The 27,624-nt window shown below is 36.4% G+C and overlaps 1 protein-coding gene across 41 annotated transcripts in view; it reads left to right on the top strand.

Annotated features, from left to right (window-relative positions):
• PTPRD (protein tyrosine phosphatase receptor type D) overlaps positions 1–27,624 on the top strand; it is a 2,321,819-nt gene that overhangs the window by 589,982 nt on the left and 1,704,213 nt on the right. For all 41 annotated transcript variants that reach the window (XM_032290736.1, XM_032290738.1, XM_032290724.1 and 38 more), the window contains one exon: positions 25,101–25,173. The gene's annotated coding sequence lies outside the window, so the exon portion shown is untranslated. The remainder of the gene's footprint in view (positions 1–25,100; positions 25,174–27,624) is intronic.

Here is a 27,624-nt window from a genome sequence, read left to right as displayed (position 1 = left end):
TTTTAAGTGTACATGAATCATAAGTCAATCTTTCTTGAGTTTCATGTAGTTTGTCTCTATATGTTGCTTACATCAGCATCTGAAGGGCAAAACATTCACCTTATCTATTTTGCTCATGAGAAAATTTGTTAATATGCTGTATATGTTCATTCATTATATGCATTATGCACATCTTACATCAGTATGCCATTTAGTTAGTTTTTTACATGTAAATGTATGTAAAGTATTATTGTAATATAATATAAAAAATAAATTCTTCACAGTGAGTTCCTGATATTTCGTGTAATAACTGGTTCATAGTAAATGTTCAGTATGTCTTTGATAGAGGACTGAAGGTGACACAGGAAATAGGGATAGAGGGAGAAACAAAGAATAAGTAGATGAATAGTTGGATGGTTGGACACATTTTGAAAGAAGAAAGTTTGTGATATTTCAGTGGGAAAAGCACAGATTTTGAATGAGACACATGTGTTTGAGCCTGGATCTTTCTTTAGCTGCGTGACCTTAGACTTAGTTTTACACCTGTAAAAAAAATATAAATAGAGATGGTAATAACCATCTCATGTGTTTTCAGAATTTAATCAGATAATGTGTGAAAATACCCAGTTTTACAATACCTGAAATATAATAGGTGCACCATAAATGTCAGTTTCTCCTGTTTTGCATAGCTTGGCCTGATTTTACCTTAAAGGCAGGTTTCTCAGTATTCTGAAGTTACAGTTGAACAGATGATTTGAAGGTGGGGAATGACACAATTCCAACTCTTAGCACATCTCCCTCCTGTGCTGTTTCTTTTGGTAGTTTGCCACTAAGCAGGCGCCTTTTTTAACCTCAGTGTTTGAATGAGCTCATCTTTAGAGAAAGTTTCCTTCTTGTACTCTACTTTGTTCTATTAGCAGGCAATAAATGATTTGTAAAGGCAGCTGGAGCAGCCCCTGAGGCATATGACAGTGCTATACGAAGATTGGATTACAGTGTAAATAATAACAGTTCTTGACCAGCGGGGGCAACCAGGGGAAAATCTGTCACTACAAAAAAAAGGAAAAATTGGCTGAGCATGGTGGCACCTGCCTGTGATCCCAGCTACTCCGAAGCCTGAGGCAGGAGGTTTGCTTGAGCTCAGGAGGTCGAGGCTGCAATGAGCCATGATCACACCATCGCACTCCAGCCTGGATGTCAGGGCAAAACTTTGTCTCAAGAATAAAAACAAAAAGAGAGGAATCTAAATAATTAAGTAAAACATGTGGTTACTCTGGTATATCTTTTAAGTAGTAAATGAATTTCAAAATTAAAATTGTTTAGCATTTCTTACCTGAAGCAAAAGAGAATTAAAATGTAACCATATTTGAAAGAGAAGAGTAATTGTGTCCATTAAAGAAGGTAATGTTCTTTTTGGACTAGAGAAAAGGGGTAGAGGATGCCTGGCATAAACGAGGCAATACACCATTCCTAAGAAAAGAAAGATTGTAATATCACAGATATCATGGAGGATAAAAAAAATCTACAGATGACTAACAGCAGGAGAAGATGAATTAAAATGTACTAGCTGCAAGAGGGCTCACAGTAGGAGAAAAATGAGTACTGGTTACTATTTCTAATACTTTAAAAAATAGTACTGAGCAGTAATTACCCAATGATAGCTAAGTCATGTTTTCCTGAAACAGAACTCTTTTCTTCAAAATTATGGATATTCTTTTTCTTTTCTTCTCTAACATAAAAAATGAACTCTTCACTTAAAAATAAAAATGACTTCATTCTATGCTTGTAGAAAGTAATATATTAGGTACCCAGAATTCAGTGGCTTCTGCATTTTTTTTTCTTTTCTATGTGGGTGTCAAATCTGCTGTGAGAATATAACAACTTTTATTATGCTTAAAGTACATTTAGCATAGCATGAGATAATATATATTATATATTATTTAGGAAGTTTTAATATTTATGAAAAATAAGCATTACATATGCTTACCCTTTTCACAATGTTGAAACAGGAAAGTGAATCAACATTCGACTTTATGTAATTTTCTAATAGATGGTTAGAGCATTTTTCAGAGTCCATTGTGTATGGAGACCCACAACTCACCTAAAATTGGACAGAAAATTTAGGGTTAAGAATGAAAGGTTCAGGGAGGATCCGTACTCAGATTAAAAAAAAAAAAAAAAAAAGAATGAAAGTTATGGTAAAATAAAATAAGGTAGGGATATACATTTGGGAGAGTTCCATGGATATTTTTCTTATTATTGGTTTATTAGATAATTATTTACTGGAAATATAATTTTGCATACTTTGAACAGTTCTTTAAGATTTGTTAGTTTTATTGTACCTAATCAAGTCAGTTTTTAAATTGACAGAGAGTCATAATTTCTTTAAGGTCATTGCAGGGACCTGCAAGTGTGGCCAAGCACATCCCCACCTACTGCCTCTGAAACATAATTGCTTTGTCTGCCTCTTTTCTTATCACTCACTCTCATTCTTGGGGATCAGCTCAAGCCTCATGCCACAGTCTTCTCGAATTCCCACTGGTCCTTTAATTTAAGAGACATTTATTTTGAACCTAGTATTCCAGGTGCTGGTAAATAAGGAATGGCACTAACAGATAAGATCTCAGAAAATGGAAAGCAGCACATAAAAAAGTTTGTGATAAGTGCTATAATTAGATTGTGATAAGTGACAAAATAAGTCACTAGATTCTGAGACAGGTCATGCTATCCTGAGATGAAACTTGACTAATTGACTCACACCAAAGTCTTTGTCAGCTGTAAATGTTTTGCCATTTTGGGAGAGTACACGGACTTGGCCTACAAGCCTTTCTACTCATCAAGCATGAAGATGTCACTAGAATGTTTACAGATAGCTCTGCTACAAACATTTTATTTAAAAATATTTGAAATAAAATCAGCCCTACTTGGTATTTACTAGTTTTTCCTAAGAATGTCTGAAGATTCTTATAAACTGCAGAACATTACTGTTGGAAAACTATGAATATCCCTCACATAATATATATAGCAAATTAACTTTCTCTTAAAAGATTCCCTTATAACTCTATTAACAATGACCTCAAATCTTTTGCAGCATTACATCACTTGCTATAAAAAAGGGAACCGGACTTGAAGTGGAAAAAAGAACAGATGGCAAAGTGTGTTCTACACACATATAGAAGGGTTTTTTTTTTTTTTTTTAAAAAAAAAAAAAAAAAAAAAACAGAGAAAATGCTTTTCCTTTTAATCCAGTTCAGCATGTTCTAAAGAAGCAACTATTTCTGAAAGTATTGAACATGCAGGGCCAGTTTCTAAGTATGGACCCACAACAAGCAGGAAAATAATGATGTATGTTAAATGTCTGTCCTGGAAAAATGAGGAGGCTGCACTAAACGATCGCAGAGACCCCGTCCAGCCCGAGCAATCCATGCCTCCTTTTTCCGCAACACCACATGGAAGTGGTATCAGTGTCTGCTCTAGCTTCCAATTGACATCATTGCCTTTTTTTTCCTCTAATGCTCGGCTTTTCTCATCTCTTTTATGCCACTTACATTTTAAACATCTCTATCTTTTCCTCAAACCTCATCTTTATCCAGTTCAAGAATTGCGCCTCTCTTTTTCTCTGAACTAACCTAGTGTCAGGCCTCCTCCCTAATCACTCAAATACCTTACAATTCAAGGCATTCTAATCCTACTTAATGATCCCATCACCACCACCTTTCTGTTCTTTCTGCTTACTGAACTTGACTCTGTTAAAAAACAGATATCTTTGGGGAGTTTACCATTTAAGTTACTATACATTGTTACCATTTTAGTAAAAGAAATGCTTGATAATAGGATTTGTTTTGGGGAAGGGATTGATGGTCAACATTAGTTTTCTGTGTTGATAGGGAGCTAAGAGGATTAAATATATGAATGGAAAGTTACAAGAAACTACCAAATAAATCAGTGAATATAAAGACAAGAAGACAGCTGGAATGAATTCAGATAGCAATGGTCAGAAGCATAGGCCAAAGATATAAGAAACTAGTACCCAGGGCTTACACCAAAGTGGAAGGTCACTATGAAGTCATGGGTATAAACAATATAAGGAGTCAGTAAGCAGACCTGAAGGACTGGGGACTAGTGAGTCTTGAATATTTATTGACCAGAACTGAAACAGAGATTGGAAGTAAGAATTGAAGAAGAAAAGGTTACCAAGTCAGAACAAGGAGTACAAAGGACAGGAGGGCTGATGTTAAGGCAAGCAATAAAACAATGCAGAAGGTCAGGGAACTGGTCCCTGCTAGATGTTAGAAAACCAGGCAATGAAAATGTGGCAAACATCTGTGTCGCGTAGGAAACCTTGTATATATTTTCCGCTTCGCGGCAGGAAATAGATAGCTAGATTCAAGGGCAGAGCTAGCACACAACTCAGAGACAGCTAATGCTTAGTTAGGAAACTTTGTTGTAATGGTAAACTATCAGAAATGAGGATTATTTGGCAATCCTGTTGGAATGACAGGAAAATAAATAGAATAAGGTGGGTAGTGTGAGAAGCTAATATTTCTGTGCTAGGCTTTTTACCTCTATTAGCCCATTTAACTATGCTTGCACCAATTTTGAGAAATTAGTAGTTGTCTTTGGTAGATGAAATAACTATGTTTAAGTAAAAGTAAATGAATTGCCTGTGGTCACCCAGCTGATTTTTTAATGAAGTCAGCAAATTAACACTGAAGGAAAAAAAAATAATTTCCAAGTATTATCCTTTTTACAGTGATATGGCACATGAAAAATGAAATTTCAATGTTTTCATAGTTATAGAGTCAAAACAAAATTTGGCAGGGGTATAAATGTTGGAGCCACAGTAGTGGAAAAAAGAAGTATGTGGGCAGTGTTGAAACAAAAGACCAGGGATGCTAAATTGCAAACATAAGAAAGATATTTTCCTTGGTACATTTTGTAGAACCTGATTTGCTCTTTAGAATTTTATTTCTTCAAACTAATAAAATGAAATAAATAATTATAATGTATATCTAACGATCACTGTGTGTTCACTAAGTGCCAGATATGCTAAAATCTCTACAGGCATCACATACACACACACGTACACACACACACATGTACACACACACACACACACACACGGGTAGTGGCTATTATTATCTTTATTTTACAGATGAGGAAACTGACATACCGATAGATGAGTACACAATCCTAGATTGACGTATTTATTAAAGGTTTGGAATGGAGATTTGCACACAAGTACCACTCCACATTGTAGTCGTCAGATATTGTCATTTTATGTTCACAAAATAATATTTTTAACTTACATATGTTATAGGTGGAAGTATTCAAACTATAGGTGAACTGACTCTTAAAGATCATTCTTTGTTATACAAGATGGCAAAAGATGTTTATGTAGTAAAACACTCATGGGAAAAAATATTCTAGCCATTTAAAATTAAATATACAATTTCCATGCATATTTGATCTACTTATTATCAATAAAATATTTCACTTTGGATGTTCACAGAGTGTGCAAAACAGATTTTATATGACAGGTGTAGTGACATTTTGAGACTAGCACAGTTTTTGTGGTATTTCCATTTTTAAACAAGGAAGGCATTTGTCTAAACTAACTTGTCTTCACTATAGAAATATTATCCCGGATAACAGCGTATACTCGTGAATCTTCATTAATTGAGTGAGGAATATTAATTGCTCTCTGAGCGTAATCATCCATCTTATCATTTCCAATAAGTGGTCCATGTTTAATTGAATTTATTTTTCTCTAAAACAAACCATTGCATAGTTGCAAGTAAATAACATCTATATTTAGATATGCCTTGTTTTCTGAGAAACATGGAAGCACAGAGGCAACTTCCAATATACTTTCTTTTTTTTTTTTTTTATAATGTTTGTCTAGTGTCTTAGGCTTTCGCCAGGGTGGAGTGCAGTGGCAGTCTCGGCTCACTGCAACCTCCGCCTCCTGGGTTCAAGCGATTCTTCTGCCTCAGCCTCCCGAGTAGCTGGGACTACAGGCGCGTGCCACCACACCCGGCTAATTTTTGTATTTTTAGTAGAGACGGGGTTTCATCATGGCGAGAATGGTCTCGATCTCTTGACCTTGTGATCCCCCCGCCTCGGCCTCCCAAAGTGCTGGGATTACAGGCATGAGCCACCGCGCCCGGCCCCCAATATACTTTCATATTTTTCATTCTGTTTTTCAGACTGTCATCTACCTTGAAAAATCAACATAGTGAATTTTGAAACATAACTTTTTAAAGGTTAAAAAAAAGATTACAGGATTACTTTTGGTTTCAAATGTGCATATTTTTCCAAATTCCTGGAACAATTTTGAATATTATGGCTATAATTTAAGTTTCTAAAATTCCTCAGTGGACTATAAGAAATTTTTCTAAGATAAAAGGTTAGAAATTCAAAGATGTAATAATTGTGTTTTACCTAGGGAAACCTTACAACTTTTATGGATAACTGAGAAAATAATTACATAAAACAGAATATAATATTAAAATGATCTCTAATGGTTTTTACATTTTTGTGTTCATCTGTAGTCGCTAATGAAGTCATCTGGAAAAGCCACTTAATGATGGTTTGTTAGTAATGTGTGCAAATTAGTTGATCATTAGCAAAATCCAGCTGCTAGAATATTTTTGTATATCAAAGGAAGGTATTATTTTGTAGCTTATCATGCTTCATAATTTCTAATTTAACAATAAGTATTAAAAATGCCATCTTTCTTGGATTTAGAAACAAACGCGACCACTGATAGATTTATAGTTTGTTTTAATTGAAGGTTTTCCCCAATATCATAGAAAATAGAAAACATAATGAGGTATCATACAGTTGTGATTCTTAACATAGAATAAATGCAGCTAACTCCTTAAAAAAAAAAAAAAAAATCATTTGATGAAAATAAATGTTTCTTATACAACAGCACAGACTAGTGGCAAAACATTTGTAGCAAATGTTTGCTTAGTTATAAGATATCTGAGGTAGTCATCCTTATATATTATGAAATTTTATCAAATAGGCTATATATTTAAAATAGTAATGATTATAATACAATATAGTTTTATGGATCTTAAGAGTATATTAGCTAAATCTATTTTATTCATTCTATCTTACCTTTACTCCAAATATCCTAAAAATTATTCTCAAAATGATAGCTGAAAAATATACACATAAAGGCAGATAGTGAATATAAAAAATATCTTATTGTTTAGATAGATATTTATGTGGTCATATTTATTGTTTTAAAGTTGCAATATAAACAATTCTTTATAAGCAAGGCTACTTTTCATTCAAATTAAGTACAGATATAGACAATACTGTAGCCACTTTTTACAGCTGCTAATTTGCTTGTCCCAAGGCTTTCAATTTATATGAATTCACTTAGATGACACTCTTCTAATAAATAAATGTTATTGTCACATTTTAAGTTTTTTGCTAATTGTTAAAATGTTTTTCCAAAAAATACATTTTTATTTAAGAAACGCCTGAACAAATTTGCCTGTTAATAAAGGGATACTACTTTGGCCAAAGAAAGTTAAAATAGATATTTTCTGAACTGTCTCTTAATAATTCAAATTGAAAAGCAGGATGAGCAAATTAATTCATAGATGATTACCAGTCCTCCTTTTGACCTCTGAATCTTGAATAAATGTTCTTTCCCAAAATACATAGTGAGAAATTCCTGCATTGATTATGCATACCACCTGGAACAACAGAGAGAGTAGCCTTTATATTCTGCAACATACGAGATATTCTGAAACTGTAACTATTAGTTGACTCTTATTGAAATGAGTCATGGACCAATAGTAAAAGGGAGACATAATATTGAATGGTCTCAAAAAATCAGTGTAGTGGGTACTAAGCCCATGATAACTAAAATCATGTCTATTTTCCAAAGTTGCAAAATCTATCCTATAACTTCTGAAGGTTTGCCTTGCTCTATGATTATAATAATAATAATGTTAATTTGGGTTCCAGTATCAGTTCTATTACTTATTCTCTCTGAAAACTTCAGGAAATTGTCCAGACTCCCTGAGCTTTAATTTCTTAGTCTGTGTATTGTGCATGATATTAATGATCTAATAATGTTCTAGTGACAGTAGAGTGAGATGATGTTTGAGAATACAGAGAAAGACAAAATCAGAGCAAATTATTTGATTATTCTCAAATCAAGATTCTTTGTATTTGTGGCTACTTTGTTTCTACATTTGTTCAGATAGCAGTGATTTTAACACTTCTGTCTGATCTCTTTTTATAAAGCAATATAAATATTACCTAAGTCTGACCCCATTTTTATATCTGCAAACATATACTACTGGAATATAGAGGCAGCACAATAAATTAGAACAAAGACATCATTGCTGCACAATTTTTAATATAAAGAAAAATTTACTAGCATAATTTATATCCTCTAAAATGTAATAACAATCTATTATGTCCTCCGTATTATTGAATCACAAAATATTATTTTAGAGAAAACTCATAAACATTATTTCTTCCTCCTGTTAAATAATATTCATAAACACAATTATAGGGAGAATATTCTTTCCACACATTCACAGTTCCAGTGAATTATAGATGTCTTTAACCGTAGATGGCCAGGGTGTTGAACAAGACAGAAGTTCTCTTGGTACCTTCCATGACTTTCCGAGATGGACCTCTTCTCTCTCATGTTAGACTCCCTTCAAAGGGAACTTGGGGGTCTAAATATTTGTTACAAATTCTGAGCTTTTTTCACTGTGTTACAAATAATAAAAAATAACCGATAATCCAAAGAGAAGAGTTTAATATAAATCACAATTGTCATAGCTTATAATCAAAATACTTGTTTTAGAACAGCAAGTCATTGTGCACACTCACTACTTTGAATATTTATCTTACTAAAGATAAAATAGACTTTGGAATTTTTCAGCTGTGTGCAGGCAGATCCTACATGAAATAATCAAAGGATGATTCTGCAGCACCAGTGGCTTCAACCTTAACTCGAATATCTCCTTGGAAACATTATATTTCTTCTTGTTTCTTTATGTCACTTTGATCTTCAGTTGTGAACCATCATCTCACCTTTTTTACATCATAAACCACTCTGAATTGCAGACCTAAACTACAAAACATCTTAGAAAAATGTACGTTTGCAATTCACACAATATTTTACAGACTTTTTCGGAAGGCTCATAGGAACTCCAAAATAACCTCTAAATCCCACAGAGTTTCATTGAGAGAAGATAAAGTTCTCTAAGCTACAGGATTTTACTCCTTTACCAGTTGGTGATAACCAGCCTTTGTTTTCTACAGTGCTCCCCATGGGTAAATTATCACATTGAAAGAGAGGGATTTATGGTTTGAATATCAAAATGGCTTTCTTTCTCAAACATCATTCTGGTCTCTAAGTAAAGCAATGGATGTGCTACCTTTCAAACCAATATTCACTTTGATTGTTTAACTTTTTACATATATAGATTTCAGGTTTTGTAAAAACTAATGCCTAAGTGTATCAGAGAGGTAATATCAAATTTCTATTTTTAATTCACAACCAGAAAACATTTTATTTTCTGTAGCTTTGTGTCTTTAGAGCTTTATTATATCTTAGAGATACCTGCTCTTACTGCTCTCTGTCTGTGTAGATGAGAACTTAACTCTAATTCAGAAATATCCAGTGCATGACCACATTTGATTTGTGTTAGAACTCAGATTCCAAATATATAGTTAGATAATATAATATATATATATATATATATATATTATTATATAATAATAATAGAATTGAAGTATTCTCAGTTAAAATTCAGATTCTTTCTTTACTGATCTCTTAAACTCTTCAACTGTTTACATGTTACAGGTATTCAAAGAGTTTCACAAATACATTCATATTAGGTAAAGAAATAATCTCCTGGAAATTTTCTTTTTGTTTGCAATAAAATATTGTCAAGATTTTTTTAAATTCTGGACAATTACTTGTCATTTAGATTTATTTGAATGAGGTCTGGTGGGGAGAAGAACAGTGTACACTAGTGTTGGTGACAAGCTACACCTACCCATGTAGTCTTCAGTCCTTCTATTTGCATCTCCCTTTCTGGTGGTTCTCCCATGGTCTCAGGTTTTCTGTATTTTAGCTTCCACAATCAGCAACATCTCTGTCAGTTTCTTCACCAACACTAATGTATTTAGTAGTCTTGCCAGCAGCTTTGCTTGTTACCTTTCCTGAAAGCAACTGCATCTTAATAAGGATCCCAGCATATCGCAGTAGTGTAAAAGTGCTGAGGGTAGAATTCTATCTACCCCAGCATAAGGATAGTAACATTCTGACCTCTCAGGAAATGGTCTGGACAGATAGGTTTCTTTTCTGCTGCTCTGTAAAGCTACTTTTGTGTAAGTTGGCAATCTATGGTGCTTTAATAGATTGCACTTAATAGATTAATCTGCTTTGAGGATTCATCTCCGAGTCTTCTATCTCCGTATGCCTCTTTATGCTGATTCCTCAGAACTGCATAATAGTAGGGCAGAAATGGAAAAAACTTTAAATTACACATAGAGAAATGACCCCTGTGGCAGCTGAACAGGTGAAAAGAGGGTTGAATTTGCTCTTATCTTTTATATGCCTACAGGGCCTTATTTGCTGGTGTTTAAATCTCTGGAAAAAAGCAGTAGAAAGTTTTAGTATTTTGCTACCTCTGCTACTGTGTTCCCACAGGGACAGTGCCCTATTTCTTACCATTATTCATCATCGTTCTGCTTCTAAACAGCAATACTTCTGAGGATGATTGTGTAGTGCTGCAGATGCTGCTTTACTTCAGCTAGGAATACATTCCAGAAATTCTGTCACTGAAGATGTGCTTCTAAGGAGGATGTTATTTTGCCACAAGCAGATGAGATCATATGTTATATTTAGGATACATAGGGAAGGCAACGTATTGTTCAAATGGGTTACAGCATAGATCTAAAGTTTATGTCTTATTTAAGTTACATTAACTTTAAGAAATGAATTTTCTTCTTTGTCCAAGGCAAAAAATTCTGTAAAAGTGCTTAATCATTTTCTGTATATGATTGTGCAAAGAAAATTATAATTTCAGTAAAATTAAACCAGTTAGTGACATTTCCATATCCTTGATACATAGACTGCTGAGAATTTTTTGGCGTTTCTTGCTCATATTACATTTTTTTAGTGAATCTAGTAGAGCCTCTAATATAACAAGACAATTAAAGGATTTTGCACCTTCTCCATTCCTTAATTTTATACAGCAGAAAATAAAAAATTTGAAATTGTTGCTCTAAAATAGAATATGCTTATTTCAGTAGTCCCATCTTATTTTAGGTCCTTAAAAAGCAGGTTATTGACCTACTCAGAAAACTATTTTCTATAGATAAGATAAAAGTATTTTTTTAAAGCCTTATTTTCCTAGAAATCAATTCCACTGAATTTCACATTTCTATTTATTTTCTTTCTAGCACATTCAAAATTAAAATGGAAACATCTTTAAGGATATAGTCAGTGTTTCACATAATTTCAAACTACCTCAAGATACAACTACACATTTCTCAAATGACAAATTTTTGTGTGGGCATGAAAAAATAAAATATCATTTACAATAGTTATATTTAAAAGCTGTTTTCTTTCACTAGCTGTGTAATGTGCTTTTGGGAGCTGTTTAAATATATATTTCTTTTAGAGAAAGCATGTGCTTTTTATGAAATTTATGTTTTTCCATTCTTGTTTTTCAAAAACAGTGAAATACATTTACTTTAAGCAAAGGAAAAACATTTTAAAATGTATCACCCTTCGAAACAACAAATAGAAATTGTGAAAGAAAAACAATCTCACCCACATTACAGTAAATTTGGTTAGCAAGAGGGTGGAGTTGCACAGTAATAGCTTTTAAGCAGATTATCACATTTTCAAATAGCACATATTGCACTTTGTGTGAAACTGAGATGGAAGAATACATTTCGATTTGATTAAATACCTTTAAAAGTGAAGTTTATCAGTGCTCAATTTAATTTTGCATTTAATACATTTTTACTTGACTCTCCTTTTTTTGCTCCCATTTTGAAAATAATCTTTTCTTGCAAGGAAAGAAAATGCTTAAGCCATTTTTGCCTGTGACCACTGATTTGGGAAAAAGTTAACTATGTGAGTTCCATAAACAAGCCTGCAGAAACCAAATGTAGCCCCTGGTTGCTAAGTAGCTTGCTGTTGATTCTCCCTACATAGCTGGATAGTCTTTAAGTTGATAGGATCACTAATGTTTATTTGGAAAAGCAAGGGTGGGTAAGCAGTGATTACATCCCACACTCGGGGTAGTGGCAATTAGGTTATAGTAATTTGGCTGCCTGTATAATTGGAATTCTCAGTATGTAGTTTGGGCAGAAGCATATCTGCTCCTTGGAGCCCTTATTAGGTGTATCTAAAATGTTTCTGCCAAGTGTTGAATGTGCTGGACAGCTATCCATTTATTCAAAGCTACATTCAGCATGCATAAAAACTGTCAGTGTTCTTAATTCAATAACATCAAACTACAACAAAATGGGAAGACTTTTGGATTCTCTGGTCAACAGCGCATTCATTTTTATAAATCCATTTAACAACAACAAAAAACTTGCTTATCTCACTTCTTTCTCTAATTTGAGCTTATTTTTCTAGACAGAGTTTTACCTACCAAACTCTAGTTTTGCTGCTGTCATTCACTATTTTCATTCCAGTCGTATCCTCCCTTTGCAGCAAAGACATGCATTACTGAGAACAACTAGCAGCGTGCCTTTGAAATTCTGATTGCTATGCACTTGAACTAAAGGCAATTTAGGAGAATGGCATTTAAGCTTCTGAATTTTTTCCTTAGAAATTAGAATAATTAAAATGGTGAAGCTCAAATTTTAAATCACAGATGTCTCATAGTCTTTGTTTGCCAAACAGACATAACATTGTTTTATTGTTTTCATCTTTAAGTTTTGTCCTCTCTGTTTCATATACCAAAGAAATTGCATCCAATTTGATAAATTCATCTGAATCAGAAGGTTAGAGTAGAATAAAAAAAGGTCTTAGGGTTCATGTAGTACAATCCTACCCCTTTGTTGTTTTCCCCCAGGAAAGAAAACTGAGGACCATACTTAGTGACTTTCCATAGAACACAGATAGATAGGACATTTTAACTCAGGAGTTTTAGTTTATAAGCTAAGTGTTCTTTATATAAAGAAAATGTTTTTCAGGTGGAAATTAAAATGTGTTTAATTTATAATTGTAATCTAACTTACTTGGGTAACTTTCCCCATTTTGTATTGCAACTTCTATTTTATATATGTAAACATACACAGATTACAGCTTCATTAATAAGCCTGATACCTTGCACCAGCCTCTATTGTCCATTAGGTTTTAGTACTCCTAAAACTGAGTATTACAAGAGCTATTACAGGACTTTACTAGACCCTGAGCTTTTAAGTTCTTTACAATGTTCTGTAGCCCCTTTTTGGCGTCCAGTTTTAGGGGATACTGTCTTCGGTAAGGAAAAGAGGTGGGATCCTTTAGCCTTATTCAAATTGGGCAGGCATTCTTTGCCTGTCCAAATTGTCTGTCCATTGCCCAAACCTCAGGATTAATCCCTTCTTTAAATAATGGGAAGCATAGAGGGATTTCCTCCCTGATGATGTTCGTATAGACAATGGCTCCTGCTCTGGCTAAGAGGTTTCGCCCTAGTAAGGGAGTGGGACTTTCTGACATGATGAGAAAGTCATGGGAGAAGAACATATCTCCCCAGTTACAGCTTAGGGGCTGGGAGAAATATCGGGAGACTGCTTGTTCTAGGACTCCTTGGACAGTTACAGACTTGGAGGACAATCGTCCCAGACAGGAAAATAAAACAGAGAAGACCGTGTCAGTGTCCAGGAGGAGCTCAACCTCCTGGACCTCTATGGTTAGCTTTACCTGGGGCTCAATAAGGGTGACAGCTTGTGCTGGTGCTTGCCCTGGGCACCCTCAGTCCTGCTGTTAGGTCATCTGGTTGGCCACCTCAGGCCCTGGGAACCTTCATCCCCTGGGACATTGTGCCTTCCAGTGATCCCCTTGGCACAGCGGGCAAGGGCAAGGTGATGGCCCATTTCTCTGGGGACAATTTCTTATCAAATGTCCCATTAGAGAAAAGTGGTAGCACGCTTTGCCAGCCTGGTGGCTAAACCCGAGCCTTCTTCTCCTCTGAGCCCCTTGGGTCTGCTTGCCTGAAGGCCATGACTAGGGCTGCAGCTTTTCTCTGGTTTCTCCTGTTCCTTTCAGCCTGTTCCTCTTGGTCTCTATTATAAAACACCAAGGTTGCTAGATTTAGTAATGATTCTAGGTTCTTTTCTGGCCCCAGGGCCAGCTTCTGAAGCTTTCTCCTAATGTCTGCTGCTGATTGTATAATAAATTTGATCTTTTGTATTAACTGACCCTCAATGGAGTCTGGTGACAGGGGAGTATACTTTTTTAAGGCCTCCCATAACTGCTCAAGGAAGGCTGTTGGATTTTCTTCCTTTCCCTGAGTTATGATGTACAACGTTGAATAGTTCATGGGCTTCTTCCTTAATCTCTCAAGTATGCAGGTTAATAGGTGCCTGCAACTCCAGTCCCCCTGTTCTGAGTCAGGATCCCAGTGAAGGTCCATGCTAGAGACTGCTTGTCTACCTATAGGGAATCTATCCTTCTCCTCTGGCGTCATTTGGTCATATATTTGACTAAGGTACCAGGTGTCCCCAAACTCTTGACCCGCTGCTACAGCAGCCTCTCTCCCATTGCTGGTTAGGGTTTGACTAAGCAATAACATATCTTTCCAATCTAATTCAAAGGACTGACCCAGGCCTTTGAATTAGATTGGAAAGATATTATGTTATTGCTTAGTGAAACCCTATATATGTGGCTGTCCGGGTCATCTGAAAATTTTCCTAAGTCCACCTTGATTTGCTTTAAGTCAGAAAGTAATAAGGAGTATGTACCTTTGTTGGGAAAAATTCTCCTACTGCCTATAGGGGCAAAGTTGGGACACCTCAGTAGCTTGAGGTGCTTTGGCAACTTTGGCCTTCCCTGATTTCTCTTGGGTTATGGGAGCTGAGGAAACCTGGTCAGATTTGGTGAAAGGAGGAGCTACAGGGAGTCCTAAATGTGGAGGTAGTCCTGAGGAGGGGCCAGTAGGGTATGGGATATAGGCCTTACATCGCTGAGGATTATTCCTTAGAGATAAGAAAACTTGAACATAGGGAAACTCAAACCATTTACCTTTGCTCTTATAGAACAGGTCTAATTGTACAATGGGGGCGTTGTAATTTATACTTCCCTTAGGAGGCCAGGATTCTCTACTTGGAAGAGGGTATTGCAGCCATGCTATTTGGCAGAGAAAAATGAGCCGCTCCTTCTTCAAGGATCATGTGCCACATTGGTCCCAGTTATCCAGGATACGCTTTAAAGGAGACTTCGCCTTGGGAAGAGTAGCACCCATCTGAAACTGAACACAGGAATGGCCACATCCCTGGTTATTCCTTGCAACTGCTAGGCCTGTAGCATCCCCCAGTTACAGTGATAGCCCAGTGGAGTCCCCCAGTTATAGCACCTCCTAACTTCCTTGGCTCAAGATGCATGACCATCCTCCGGGGACCCCTGTGCTGGGTTTAATCATGCTTACCAGCATCATGGCACATGCTCACTGTCTACATGTCCGTATTGACCACCATAAGGACATGGGGGACTGCCTGGATTAGTGGTCCCTACTGGCATTTCCCTGAAACCTAGGCCAGTGAGGCTTGCGTGATGGGTACCAATGTTCCCCAGCAAGAGTTCAATTAACATAGGTCTGATTATAAAACTGCCCTAGGAGGGTAAACTCCTAGGGAGGCACCTCTAAGCACAACAATCCTAAAGAAGGCTGGATGGCCACATGGCCAAGGCTGAAACAATGCCCTCAGGACTCAGGCCTCCTCCCCTACCCCACTCTCCATTATAGGAATATGGCCTAGGGTTGTGGGGACTGTAATTAACTATTTGAGCCCTGGACCAGGTCTGACTATGGTATTCTCGATGGAGAAGTTTTGCCATATGGAGAGCTGATCCTAGGCAAGACAAATTGTACATTACTAGATTCTGGCACCATTCACTTGGATTGGGAAATTTGTGGATGACAATAAACAGAATGTTCTATAGCCCCTTAGTACCCACTGATAAGACTCTAACTCCATTGGGACTTAATCTAGCAGTGCAGACTAAGGGAACTGGCTGTGTGCATTTATACTGCAGGAGGTTCTCATAGGCATAAGCCAAAGGGTACTGCAGGCAAGAGTCACTGGGCTGTCACTGCCGGGCCAGGACCGGGGTGCCAAAGCCGTGCCCCCCTTCCCCCCACAGTGCCGCTGTTCACCATGGCCATGTGTGTGTTTTGGGCCCATCCCTGTGCCTTTGCCTCCTCCCAAAAATGGGCTGCAGGCTGCTCCCTCAATGCACTGGGAGCAGCCGGACTCCCTGCGGCCCCTCCCTGTGGGCCCCTCCCTGCGGGCTGGATTGGCTTAGCTTGCCCGCTCGGCTTCTCCCGGAGCAGCAGTGGTGCCTGTACCTTTCAAATGCTGGCAGCCATGCTATTTGAAAGTGGGCCTCACAGCACATGCGACATCCTGCTCAGGGGCTCAGTTCATGGCCGCGACTGCATGGCCAGCGAGCCAGCAGGCCTGGCATTCCTGGGTTAGTGGGCTGTCTTGGGGGGAGCATGCTCCTGCTCCACTCTGCTCAGGTGGCGGGGAGCACTGAAATATGCACAGCCCCTGGGCCTGGCCTGTCACACTCCATCTCCCTCATCTGTGCCCTCCCATACCATAGGCAACTGGCCCAGAGAAACAAAGTACAGCCAGAAAAGGAAGCTGGTTTGGAGAAGGCTGGGTGATGTGCCTTTAAAATTTGGCTGGCCTGCACTATTTAGAGGCTGGGTGGAGCCTTATTGGCTACCGTGCCTGCCTGACCCAGCTGTGGCCACTTGGAGTGTGCCCACCCAGCCCAGTCGCTGCTGTGTGCACGGCCCAGCACGGGCCTGGCCACTTGCTTTCTGCAGACAGCATCTACCTGGTCCCACCTCCGTCCCATGCAGGCCCGGCAGCCCTGTGCTGGGTGCTGTCCCCCAGCAGATTCAAGAGAAGCGACTAGGACAGACTCCAGCAAGCGAATGGGGTCCCAGGCACTCACTGCTCCAAAGTAACACACTCTCCCACAACGTTTCTCCTGGCAGGCTCACCACAGGTGTAACTGGGTGTCCCAGGTTCTTGGGCTCCCTTGCCCCAGGAACGGGAGAGAGGCCCTGGCCATGGTGAGCTTACCAGTTAAATAAATATCAGACCCAAAGAATTTTGCAGAGAGCAATTTATTAGGCAGAGAGAGAGAGATAGAGAGAGAACTCCCATGCTGTTGTGGGAAGGGATCCCAGAGAGGGAAATCTGCTCAGGTAACGTGCAGTGGAGTTTTAACTTTGAAGTTATTCCTGCCCAGTTTATGTTTTTGTCCAATGAGAGGAGTTTTTTTCAAACTTCCCCTGGAGTGATCTTCGACTCTATGCTGGATTGGCTGCCTGACCCACAATTAAAGGCTCTTCCCTCAAAGCTTTTGATGGGCTTTCTAAACAAAGTAAGTTCACCTGGAATTTTACCTAGCCTGAGCATGGGAAAGTCAGACAAAGAACTCTAGGTTCCTGGATGGGGAGGGGGATGGAGTCATGACACTGGGAAGTTCTTGCCTTTGAAACCATGCCCCTTGTGGACTCCGGAAGTGAAGTTAACACAGTCCCTCAGGATGATCCCTTTTATTTCATAATTTTTGTAGATGGTTTCAAGTTTTTTCATAATTCAATTATAATTTTGATTATTTGAATTTAATTCCATAGGAAATTGAGCTACAGAGATAGAGTTTTGTGAACAACAAAACTATGCATATGCCTATACACCTTTTTAATGTAGCCAATTGAAAACTAAGATGGCATTTAGGGTAAGGTTTTCCATAGTCATTCATTTTTTTACTTAGACGCATTATAAACAACAGAAGAATAAAGTGTTTGGAATCAAGGTCAGAGATGAAAGTTTATTATCAGTTGTTAGGGGCTAGTATAAAGGGCAATCATTATTAAAATAATCTGGGAGAGAAGCGAAGATCTAAACCAAGGTCAGGGCCATAAGGATGGAGGGGAGGGAATGGATACAATAATAACACAAGATTTTATCCCCATAATCTAGAGAACTAAGTGACTACAGTTCTCTGAGAATAGATGAATAAAAGAAAAATATAAAGTGAGTCCAAATTATCTGATTTGTGCAACTGGGCAAATATTTCCAAGGTGTAATGGTGAAGTGTATGGGCAGTCTGAGTCCCAGCTCTAATAATTATTAGCTGTGTGAATTCAGGTAAATAACTTTATCTCTTTGAGGATCATTTCTGTCATTTTCAAAATGGTGATAATATTAATATCTCCCATATGAGGTTGTGGAGTAACTACATTAAGATATTAGAAGTGTATGATACATTATAAGTGTATAATCAGTGTTATCTATTGTTATTGTTCACTGAGATAGAGAACACAAAATCGGATTAGTAGAATAAGGGTAATTGGATATTTTCAAAATTTGAATCAAGGGTGTCTTTGGGACATTTATGTAAAAATGTTCAATTTGGGGGCTATATATTTGGGATTTATCAGGAGTAGGTTATTATTCAAGCCATGGCTTTGTATTAAGCCATTATGAGAAATGTGATAGAATGAAAAGGGCAAAATGTTAAAGATGAAGTCCTGAGAAAAATATGAGATACACATGATCAATAATTAAGAAGGCATAAACAGAGTTATAGAAAGAAATCAAGAGAAAAGTAGAACCATGGAAGTCGGGAGATAAGTTGTAAAATGGTACCAGTGTTCAGTAGAACCAAACATTAGATGATATCGATAAAATAAATTTAAACCTGCATTTGGAATTATCAATATGAAGGTCATTGGCAATTTCAGACACATCAATATCAGTAGAAAGGCTCTCATTTACAAGGTGTGATGAAAAGGTTTGGAAATAGAGGTATTGAAATTAAACTACTTTTAGAGATAATATGACTAAAAAGAAAATGGAGAGCATAATAACTATATAGGCTGCAAAGCCTGTAAGAGCTTTGTTTCCTTTGTTTTTCTTTCTCATTTAAGATGAGATATTTGAGCTTTCTTTAAAGCTGCCTTCAATGGAATTATTTTCTAGATATTAAAGTTTCAGGTTAACAAAACAGCTTTTTGCATATAAGATAAATGACATCTTCTCCAAGAAAATAAAGATTGCTGCTCTCTCAAATATTAATAGTCAATTCCCATGGAAAACTTTTCTTGTTTAAACCATCCATTAAATGTAAAGTGAATGTGTGTTAGTTTCTTAATTAGCTTGTTGTCTCAGTGCAATAAAGAAATACTCAAGACTGGGCAATTTATAAATCAAAGAGGTTTAATTAGTTCACAGTTTCACAATATACAGAAGCATGACTGGGAGCTTTTCCTCATGGCAGAAAGCAAAGCTGGAGCAGGCGTCTTCATATGGTTGGAATGGGAGGAAGGGTACGGAGAGGTACTGCACACTTCTAAATGACCAGATCTCATACTTACTCACTCTTGGTGCAACACCACCAAGGGGAATGGTGTTAAACCATGACAAACCGCCCCCATCATAATCACCTCCCACAAGGCCCCACCTCCAACACTGCAGATTATGATTTGATATGAGATTTAGGTGGTGACAAAAATCCAAGCCATGTCAGTTTTTTATTTTATATATTATTTTGTGGGGCGTGGTGGCTCACTCTTGAAATCTCAGCACTTTGGGAGGCTGAGGCAGAAGGACTCCTTGAGTCCAGGAGTTTAAGACCATTCTGGGGAACATAGTGAATCCCCATCTCTACAAAACAAAATACTAAAAAATTAACTAGGCATGGTGGCACATACCTGTCGTCTCAGCTACTTCAAGGAGACTGAGGTGGGAGGATCACTTGAGCCTGAGAGACTGAGGCTGGAGTGAACCTCGATTGTGCTACTCCACTCACCTTGAGCAACAGAGTGAAGCCCTATCTAAAAATAAATAAAGAGATAAATAACAGAAATTATTTGTGCTGTTTGTGGAATCCTGGCAAAATGTGTGTGTGTGTGTGTGTGTGTGTGTGTCCTGCTGCTATTCAATTTGATATCTAAGTGGTCAGTTCTCATTTTATGGTGGGCTACAATCTGAGTGTGATGCTTAAATGCTGATAAACTTGGTGCTCAGTAAGCAAATGGGCTTTAGAATGTTTATCCAGGCTTGGCAGTCAAAAACATCAGGGAGTCAAGCATGTGTGTAACACGCTGATGCCCTTTACCTGTCAACAAGCTACTATTTGTGTGTCATAGACGTCAGGGAGAAAGGGATCCAAATAGGGCTGAGAAAGCAGAGATTCCACTAGTCCTGGCTTTTATTAAAATAATTAATAAATTCATATCTTTCTTTGAAATACCTAATACTGCATTTATTTGGGAGATAAGCAGTGTGAGTGTCAGTGGGTGTACTGCCAGATACCAATGTTGAATATATCTAAGAGTGAAGCTTATTTTAGACCTACAGGCCCGTGGAAATCTGAAATGATCATTGGTCAGTTATGTTCCACCTCATTATTTAGACAGTCACCTATGTCCTGCTAAGTTCTAAACACAAACAAATGAAGATATAGGCTTTCTGCTTCCTGAACAGGGGCCAAAGTTAGTTGTCAGAAGTATTTATTTATTTCTTATATTCTGCCTAATTTTATATTAATTAAATTGTTATTAATTAGGAAACCATTAAAGGAATTTCATTAATAAGGAATTAAAGCTATCATATTTGGTCACCATAAAATTTGGGTTGGGGGAAATGGACTGTAAGATTGGTCTGGAATGTTAATTAGCAGGGTGGTGAGACTGAAGGGAGGCTGAAATGATGAGGGTGTGGAGAGGTAGACCCAGGGTCAATCTGGATAGGGGACTAGGAATAGCCAGAAATTAAAGACTTAAATGTAAAACCTAAAACCATAAAAACCCTGGAAGATAACCTAGGTAATACCATTTTGGACATAGGCATGGGGAAATATTTCATGAGAAGATGCCAAAAGCAATTGCAACAAAAGTAAAAATCAACAAATGGGATCTCATTAAACTAAAGAGCTTCTGCATAGCAAAAGAAATTATCAACAGATACACGACTTACAGAATGTGAGAGAATTTTTGCTAACTATTCCTTTGACAAAAATATAATACCCAGCATCTATAAGGAACTTAAACAAATTTACAAGAAAAAAAATACCACTTTAAAAAGTGGGCAAAGGACATTAACAGACACTTCTCAAAAGAGACATACATGTAGCCAACAACCATATTGAAAAACAGCTCATCATTAATCATTAGAATAATGCCAATTAAAGCCACAATTAGATAGCATCTCATACCAGTCAAAATATCTATTATTAAGAAGACAAAAATAATACATGCTGGCAAGATTGTGGAGAAAAAAGTAATACTTATATACTGTTGGTGGGAGTGCAAATTAGTTCAACCACTGTAGAAGACAGTGTGGAGACTCCTCAAAGAACTGAAAACAAAAAATAACATCAACCCAGCAATGCTATTACTAGGTATATACTCAAAGGAATATAAATTGTTCTATTGTAAAGACACATGCATATGTATGTTCATTGCAGTACTATTCATAATAGCGAAGACATGGAATCAACCTAAATGACCATCAATAATAGACTAGATAAAGAAAATGTGCCACATATATATCATGGAATACTATGCAGCCATAAAAAAGAACAAAATCACGTCCTTTGTAGGGACTTGAATGGAGCTTGAGACCATTATCTCTAGAAAACTAATGTAGGAACAGAAAGCCAAATACTGTATGTTCTCTCTTATAACTGGGAGCTAAATGATGAGAACACATAGAGGGGAACAACATACACTGTGGCCTATTGGAGGGTGGAGGTTGAGATGAGAGAGACGATCAGGAAAAATAACTAATAGGTATTAGGCTTAATACTCAGGTGATGAAATAATCCTCACAGAAAATGCCCATGACACATGTTTATCTATGTAACAAGCCCGCACATGTACCCATTAACTTAAAAGTTCTCTTTTTAAAAAAAATAAAAAAAAAAGTAAAGCCAGGAGTTGAGACAGAATGTAAGAAGAAGAAAGAGTAAAAGTCAGGAATTTATGTGGAAGAAACAATTTAGAGGTTAAAGAATCTAACGTTATTGTAAGAAAGATAGAATTTCAGTATGATAAATTTAATTTTAGCTTTATTTGTGAATTGAAGGCAATTGTTTGCATTATTATATTTATGATTTTTATGAGGCATTCATAACAGGCATTTTATATGTCTCTTCATTATGTGCATATTTTATTAGATAATTAGATACATTTTATATCTGTTTACAGAATTCTTTTGTTTACAAAGCCTAAAAGATAAAAGACTTTGAAGAGAAGTGTACATTTTGTCTTTTCAATTTTTCTTATAATTGTAGACCTTTATAACCCTCAGAAACCCTCCCTTTTATATAATTTATTTGGCAATTAGAGCAGAAAACATATTTTGTAAATTTTTCTTTTCTCCCAAAATTTCATGTCTCCTTAACTGCTAGTGTTTGTAAAATATTGCATACTCAGCTCTATTGTTCTAAGAATTAAAATCAGTGGCTATGGGATAGGATTTATTCTTTGACTTAGATGCTCATGGAAGTTTTGAAAATGATTAGTATGAATGAAGAATGATAAATTGGCTTCTAAATTTGTAATAACAGATCTTATGTAAGTAGTGACTCTAAAGGTAAACAACACTTTTTTACACAACACATGTGTTCTTATGTGTGTTTGCATGTGTATGTGTGAGAAAGAATCTGTTATTCACTTCTTTTTGTGAAAGCTAAAAGCAAAGTATGAAATGCCAAAAAATCAAAACAATACAACACAGAAGAAATAAAACAAAAAGAAACAGCAGGAAAGCCAACTTCTAAGAGCAGAGAGAGAGAAAAAAAATCCAAGCTCTTCTAAGAGTAAACTGTGTAACATCAGGCAGTAATCCAACCTGCTTAAGACTTGTTTTCCTAACCCTTAAGTGGGGAGGGTGCTGTAAGCTATATCCATCTCTAAATTAAATGCATTCTATAAATATTGATAAAATGATTTTTATAATAAATCTAATAACTTGTGAAACATCTTCCGGAAAGAAAAAGAGTATTCATATGCAAAAGTTTCAAATACTGTTATTATTAAATATTACCTTATTTCTGGAGAATAAATGGCTGGTTTAGGAAGAAGGACTGGTTGGGGAATATGTAAAGATTGTAGCACAAAAAGCTCAAAATTATATTCAGGTCTTACAAAGACCGTATTTGTTAATGGTAATGTACAAACACTGAGGATGTTCAAGAACAGAGCAATTAACGTAGAGGTTCAAATTAAGAGTCATTTAAAATCTTACTTAAAGGCTGGGCACAGTGACTCAAGCCTGTAATCCCAGCACTTTTGGAAACGAAGCAGGCAGACAAGGTAACATGGAGAAACCCTGTCTCCACTAAAAATACAAACAAACAAACAAAAAAATTGTGACTCACACCTGTTTTCCTAGCTACTTGAGAGGCTGAGGTGGGAGGATCACCTGAGGCTGGGAGGTTGAGGCTGCAGTGAGCTGTTATTGTATCATTGCATTCCAGTCTGAGGCAGAGTAAGACCTGGTGTCAAAAAAATTTTTTTATATAATTAAAATTTTAATATATTATAAAGAGATGTTTGATAATGTTGGATGCCAATACAGAATAGAATGCCATTTTTCTTTTAAACTCCCCAATACAATCCCATATGTTTATATAAATACATATATATGTATATGTGTATATATATGTGGATGTATAACTTTTTGGCTTGTTTTCAAGGAAACATTGATTCTAAGATTGCTTGAGATTTGTTGGGGGAGAGTTACAAAGGGCAGAATCCTTTATAAATTGCTACTTTTAAAATTTTCAGTTCTGTGCTTTGATGATTTGTAAAATTATCTTTGCTGTTCTTTCCTTCTAGTATTCCTTTCCATTTAGTAGTATATGTAATTTGTAGACACGGCTAGCATATTAGTGTAGGTGGAGTGAATGGCTTTCAGTAGATTGCCTGTATTTCATTTCCAGCTCTACCAATTTACAGACCAAGAAACTTTGGGCAAGTAATTGAAATTCTGTTTGCCTCAGGTTTCCCATCTAAAAGAGAGAGAGAGAGAGAGAGAGAGAGAGAGAGAGAGAGAGAGAGAGAGAGAGAGAGAGGAAATCAACAGTAAGTCCCTTCTACCACATTAGGTTGCTCTGAAGATTAATATGATATATATATAAAGCGCCTGGCACATATTAACTGCTCAATAAATGTCATTTGGCTTAGGTTCTGAAAAAGTCAGCAGAAAAGTATAGTAGTACCTTGCACTTTTTAAAACATTATTCATTAAATCCCTGTAAAAATATTAGATTTCATTTTCTACTAGTCCTAAGCAAGAATTGCAGTATTTTCCTTTTGAAAACCTCAAGTCATTTATAAGTCAGTCAATGGATATTTTGGCAGTGATCATTTCAGGCATGGGTAAGTAGGACTGTGACTCTTCAATTAATATATGGGCATGAGTAGATCTTGCCCTTGCTAAGTAGTCACAATACCAAAGTTCTACCATATTTTGAATACACACAGAAGAGAATCAGATTGCTGAATTAAAAATTTATTAGAGGAAATAAGGCAGATCCGTGAAAAAAGCAAAAAGATAGATGATGGAATGTGTGTTAATATTAGAATAAACCTATGAGTAAAATAGAAATTTAAAAATTATGGCTTTCTGAACTAGGTGAAATTAGAGCATGGTTTAGAAAGAGTAACATTGGAGAACAGGTAGCAAGTGAAGAGTCTAGGAAGAAAGAAATGTTGAAAATGTAGGCATATGTAGGAAAGGGGTCAGATGTGGATAATCACAGTGAACCCTAAAAGTTCATTCCTTTGTTGTCAGTACTGACTTAAATGTGACATAACTGTCAGAAAATGTGAATTAAAGCTATCTCTCATTTTTCCTTCCAGGGAAATCTTGAGGAGTTTGATACTTTTCATCCTCCAGCCATAAAATCATCTCGTAGGGGGAGGCTGCACATTGGTAAGTCTCACTCATTCTAATTTTTCTATTTAATGCTCATTTTAATACAGTCTTTGTCTTGGTTGTAATGTACAACTAGTGTGATTCAAAGGACGTCAACATCATTGCTCAGCTAATTATAGAATAATTATTTTTTTAAAAAATGGCCAGGCGCAGTGGCTCACATCTATAATCCCAGCACTTTGGGAGCCCGAGGTGGGCAGATCACGAAGTCGGGATATTGGGACCATCCTGGTCAACATGGTGAAACCCCGTCTCTACTAAAACTACAAAAAAATTAGCTGGCGTGGTGGCACACACCTGTAGTCCCAGCTCCTCGAAAGGCTGAGGCAGAAGAATTGCTTGAACCCAGGAGGCAGAGATTGCAGTGAGCTGAGATCGTGCCACTGCACTACAGCCTGGGTGGCAGTGCAACACTCTGTCTCAAAAAAAAAACAAAACAAAACACATTATAATATCATGATTTTACTTTTATTTTGAATTACTCTAATAATAGGAGTGCTATTAAAACTTGTAGATATAAAATTAAAATTACACACTAGAATGGAAAGTAGTATTTTTAATTTTAAAATTGTGTTAGTATTACTTAGAGCTAATTTTTAGAATATTATATATATTGACACCTTGGACCACAGGCAATAGTTGAGTGAGCATCCATGAAGAGATCTGAAGTTATAATTTTAAAAAAGCTAATAAATTATACTTATTATATAAATGTTATGTCATAAAACCAAATATGTAGCTTTTATGCTTCAATGCATTGTTTTTCTTTTGCCAGTAAATAGCATTAGTATTTCTTGCTATCATGTTTCTGAGCAACACTCAGCCCCATTTGCCAACTCTCTCACTCACTCTCTCTGTCTCTGCTGTCTTTTACAGGTACGTGCACAGAAACATACATACATACACTTACATAACCCTTAAAATATTTATCACATCCAGGCTACTATTAGTTAATTTAACTTTCCCAATTCATGTAAACTACAGACTCAGCAGCACTTCTATGCCCTCACTTTCTGATTAGTGGGAGGTTTTGATAGAACACTTCATCAGGTAAAAATGCTCAATCTGCACTCAAGGTAATGTACATTGCTATAAAATCACATAAATTTACTGCTGTCTTTATAGATAAATAATAGTAAAAAATATAAACTGCACACAATTGAAATGTAAGAAGATATAACAAAAACAGTTATGTACAGAAATTAGTTAAAATTAAATTTTGGGAATACCAATCTTAAAAATCCTCTGATTTTTCTGATTTTTATCAACTTCCGGAAGTTCTATTGAACATGCAAAGACTGTTCAAAAACACTAATTCTAAGCATTAGATTGAATATATTGCATGTTACAAGGCAGCCAGTGTGTTTTTACATTTATATATACAAATAGGCTTGTACATGTGGCTGATGTGGAAAAAATTCGCTGGATCAAGAGTTTAAGGAGACTTAGAAGAATCCTCAGGGATCTTATCTGAATATTCATGTTCTGGAAAGTTTAGGGAGTGAATTTCAGGGAGGTAGTTATAGAGAATCAAGAGCCAAATAATAGGGTTAAACACCTTGTATCCCATAGAATATCTCCAAAGGTACCTTTGCAACCTTTTCAAGTTGCCATCTGCGGACACACACCCATTTATGATTACTGTATTGTAGAACCCCTTAGCCATAGATAAGCTTACTAATTTTTTTCTCAGTAGTGTCTTTAGTTTTGGGCTATCAGATGTTATACTGTGAGAAGAAAAGTGGAAAATTAAAGGCTATAGAAAGAAACTATTTAACCCAAGTTGTTTCTGCAGTTGTAAACCAAGAATTCTACAAAACAGTTGTTTTTCACAGTGTATCAGATAATTTCCTTTGTTGAGTATTAATCGAGATCTCACATTCCTACTCCTTCCAATAGTAGCTCACATTTAATCAACTCTTAATTCAAATCCAAAATCAGGCAGGTAGGATATTAAGTGACAAATTCAAGACATTCTAGACTAGCAAGCCTTCGTTACATCTTTAATATAAAAGCATTCCTAATTCCCGATTCCATTTATTTGTGACTTCTCATTCAAAATCTAATACTGCTGAGCCAGTTCAAAATCCATTTAAATATTCTGTTATCCAGGGACCAATTCACCATTTCTTGTCTTCAAAAAAAAATGCATACCTTTCTGAAATACAGATACATTGTATCCACATCATTCCTTTGATCTACAAATCTAGTAGACTGTATCAAAAGAATTAGGATCTGCTGGGAAAACTCTGCGTATCCTTAATGACATATCTGTATTAGGGTTCTCTAGAGGGACAGAAGTAATAGGATATATATATATATATATGAGGTTATTAAGTATTAATGTACTGATCACAAGGTCCCACAACAGGCTGTCTGCAGAGTAGAGGAGGAGGAGAGCCAGTCTGAGCCTCATAACTGAAGAACTTGGAGTCTGATATTTGAGGG

The sequence above is a fragment of the Sapajus apella genome, unplaced genomic scaffold (assembly GCF_009761245.1).
Source record: "Sapajus apella isolate SASKATOON/1434 unplaced genomic scaffold, GSC_monkey_1.0 scaffold24, whole genome shotgun sequence".
NCBI classification, from domain to species: Eukaryota; Metazoa; Chordata; class Mammalia; order Primates; family Cebidae; genus Sapajus; species Sapajus apella.
This window is presented reverse-complemented; position numbering and strand designations above follow the sequence as displayed.